The sequence below is a fragment of the Arachis duranensis genome, chromosome 3, assembly GCF_000817695.3.
Source record: "Arachis duranensis cultivar V14167 chromosome 3, aradu.V14167.gnm2.J7QH, whole genome shotgun sequence".
Taxonomy (NCBI): Eukaryota; Viridiplantae; Streptophyta; class Magnoliopsida; order Fabales; family Fabaceae; genus Arachis; species Arachis duranensis.
Genome location: NC_029774.3, coordinates 63483521 through 63487807, shown reverse-complemented (window position 1 = coordinate 63487807; position 4287 = coordinate 63483521).

Here is a 4287-nt window from a genome sequence, read left to right as displayed (position 1 = left end):
CTCACAGTGAATTGGATTGGGGTTTGGATGGATATTGTGACATGTAATCCTACCAAATTGTGGTTCATGAAACTGTGTGGTATAATCAGTGATCGAGCAATCATCTCTTCTTATGAACATTTAAACCAAGGGATTGGGAATTTGTTTGTTTTTAGAGAGAATTGGTGAGCCAAGGGATTGGGATCCAATCATATAAGATTGCCAAGCAAAATTCAATGAATGCATTGGTTGAGGAAGAGATGAAAATGTTTTGATTCGGAGATTTCAATATCTCCTGACCCCAATGAACCCATCTCTCTGATCTATCCCTTTCTATTTACCTTCTGCAATTTCAATTCATGCAATCACCCCCATCCCTTTTAATTTCAGCAATTTAGCTTCTCGCACTTTAATTCTCGCAATTTAAGTTTATGCAATTTCAATTCCTTGCAATTTACGTTTCCTGCCACATTTACTTTATGCAATTCTCATCTAAATCTTGATTCCGCTCAACTAATCAAACTTCTAATTCGAATTGCTCATTCAACCAATCCTTGTGGGATTCGACCTCACTCTATTGTGAGTTTTTACTTGACGATAACCGGTGCACTTGCCGGAAGGAATTTTGCCGATCGTGCAATTTCCTAAAATCGTAGCATATCAAGTTATGCTAACATCATGATGTATGATGATTTTGATGATTGTGCTGATTTTTTGTGAATGATGAGAATGAATTATGATGTTTGTTGATGTTGAGGTACGTTGAGGATGGTGGATTGATGTTGAGATTGGATTATTATGATTATTTGAAATTATGATGAGGTATGGTAGGTGATGCTTTTGAATAATGGGATTGTGTTAATGTTGATTATGTTGGATTCTTGATGTTGGAATTGTGATATAATTGAGTTTACGGTAGTTGAATTGATTGAAATAGATGTTGAATTGATTGGATTGTAATGGAGAGGTAAAGTAGAGTAATGGTAGTGTTTCGTGGTGAAATTGAATAAGTTTTGATTTGGTTTGGTTGTGAAGTTTGGAAGTTTGAGAACCTAGCTAATTTTGGTAAAAACCAAATTTTGGTGAACTTTGACGGATCATAACTTGAGCCCTAATTTTTGAAATTGGTTGAAAATTATCTTAAATTAAAGTTCATCTAAAGATCTTTAAATTGATATAAAGTTTGATGAAAATAGATTTATTTAGAAGTTATGATCGTTTAAAGTTTGGTGTTTAAAATTAGTTTCTGCAATAGAATTTTGCAAATCTGGGATGGCTTGCATACACGGGCGTGCGTCTCTGCCAGTCCCTAATGCTTATGCAGCCCTATGCATGCGTAAGTGAGATGAGCCAACGGTAGAGAATGCGTACGCGGCCTCCAGCGCCATACGCGGGTGATGGTTTCTATCCAGCACCCTTGCATACGCGACTCATGTTTGCGTACGCATGATGGTCCGAAACTGAAGTGTGCGTACGCACACTTCAGCATGCGTATCCATATATCCTGTTTTGCTGAAAAATCATTTTTCTCGCATTTTCAAGGTTCTCTAGCTTTTCAAACATTCTTTAAGTTCTGTTTAAGAATACTATCTAGTGCTTAAGTCCTTATACTACTAAAGATGAGTTTGAGACTTAAATAGATGAATTTTTGTATGAATTTAGACGACAGAGACTTAGGATTCTGAGGTACTCATGATGGATTAGTTGAAAGAAATGGTGGGGTATTGTAATAATGATTAATGTGATGACTTGTGGAATTATGGATTGATGGTGGTTGAGACGATTTTAGGACTCAGAGTTGAAAGATGAGTTTACTTAGTGTTAAAAATAAAATCTGAAAACCCCTATTCTGTCGCTATGCGCCTTAGGAGAGGATTGTGGTAGTCTCCCTCTTGTCGAAGTCGTGGTGCTGGCGTAAGGACGGTGGTTAATCCCTCTTACGTTGAGGTGTGAGGGCTAGGCTGGTATCCTGCTCGCATAACCTTCTCTACTGCATGAGTGTGCAGTGTCTATATCCCTGGCGTGGTAGATTCTCTGCTGCATGAGCATGCAGGGCCTATATCCCTGGCGTGACAGAAAGGCTACATCTGGGAGGATGTGTCGGGTTGGCATTTATAGACCGACAAGTGATATCACGAGCCAAATAGGACATACATTCATCGTGTGCATATTCTATATGTTTGTTTGCTTTGCCGACTTGCATTGTTTGCCTGATTGTATAACATGTTTAATTGTTTCTTGCTTTACTTACCATTCGTGGCAATTACTTGTGCTTTACTTGTACGAATTACTTGTTTTTCAATTGGGATTGAGGAGGTTTGGTAGGGGGTAGCGATGTGATCGCATGGCAGTTAGACTGGTGAAGGCTGTAGAATAGTGGTGTAAATGTTAGTTTAGGAATTCCTTAAGATAGAATACACTGATTCATTTATGGTTTTAAAGTTATGGTTTAAATTTAGTTATGCTTTAAGTATTATGCTTGATGTGAAGTTTTAGGATTGCCTTTGGCATCCCGAATTCTTACATCTTACATTACTGGGCACTGTTACCATACTGAGAACCTCCGGTTCTCATACCATATTCTGTTGTTTTTCATATGTAGGTCGTAACCCACCCACGACCCACCTGGGTGGGTTACGTGATGGTGACTGATGTAAAGATTTATACCGATTCATAATTCAACAAGATAATTTCGTTGTGAGCATAGTCCAAACCGATAATCGATCCTCAAATCAAAGTTTAATTTTTGGTTGTCACAAGTCCAACCCAATAAAAGTAATCGAGAGTATTAGTCCCGGGTCATCTTCTCAAGGAATTGCAGTATACATATAATTGGTTATGGTATCCAAGGGGGGTTGGTAAAAGTGCAAGAAATTAATAGGCAAGAAAATAAAGCAACAAACAAATAATGAAAAGAGGCTTTCATGGCAAGGATTGGAATCTAGGCCTTCTATCCTAGTTACTAATCATATCACAATAATTATCAAGAATTTATCCTATTAAGTCATCTCCAACGAGAGAAGGTACAATGACATCTCCAACACTCGAAGAAAGTCTAAGAAGACTAGTTAATCTCAATCCAAAAGTCCTAATCAACTTACTAATTGAATTAGCAAAAGATTAGCGTCAATGGAAACAGTATTAACTAACAATTCTAGATTACCAACATGAGTTGGGTATTAATGACTCAAGATTGCCTAATTTCTATTTCCAAACCAAGAATGCTCAAAAATCTACTAGTGGACCATAGGATAAGTTTGAAATTGATTGTTGGTAATTGTGATGTATGATGATTTTGAAGATTGTGTTGATTTTTTGTGAATGATTAGAATGAATTATGATGTTTGTTGATGTTGAGGTACGATGAGGATGGTGGATTGATGTTGAGATTGGATTATTGTGATTATGTAAAATTATGATGAGGTATGGTAGGTGATGCTTTTGAATAATGAGATTGTGTTAATGTTGATTATGTTGGATTCTTGATGTAGGAATTGTGAAATAATTGAGTTTATGGTAGTTAAATTGATTGAAATAGATGTTGAATTGATTGGATGGTAATGGAGAGGTAAAGTAGAGTAATGGTAGTGTTTTGTGGTGAAATTGAATAAGTTTTGATTTGGTTTGGTTGTGAAGTTTGGAAGTTTGAGAACCTAGCTAATTTTGGTAAAAACCAAGTTTTGGTGAACTTTGACGGATCATAACTTGAGCCCTAATTTTTGAAATTGGTTGAAAATTATCTTAAATTAAAGTTCATTTAAAGATCTTTAAATTGATATAAAGTTTGATAAAAATGGATTTATTTAGAAGTTATGATCGTTTAAAGTTTGGTGTTTAAAATTGATTTATGCAATAGAATTTTGCAAATCTGGGTTGGGTTGCGTACGTGGGCGTGCGTCTCTGCCAGTCCCTAATGCATACGCAGCCCTATGCATGCATACGTGAGATGAGCCAATAGTAGAGAATGCGTACGCGGCCTCCAGCGCCATACGCGGGTGATGGTTTCTATCCAGCACCTTTGCATACGCGACTCATGTCTGCGTACGCATGATGGGCCAAAACTGAAATGTGCGTACGCACACCTCAACATGCGTATCCACATAACTTGTTTTCTAAAAAATCATTTTTCTCGCGTTTTCAAGGTTCTCTAGCTTTTCAAACATTCTTTAAGTACTGTTTAAGAATACTATCTAGTGCTTAGGTCCTCATACTACTAAAGATGAGTTAGAAACTTAAATAGATGAATTTCTGTATGAATTTAGACAACGGAGACTTAGGTTTCTGAGGTACTCATAATGGATTAGTTGA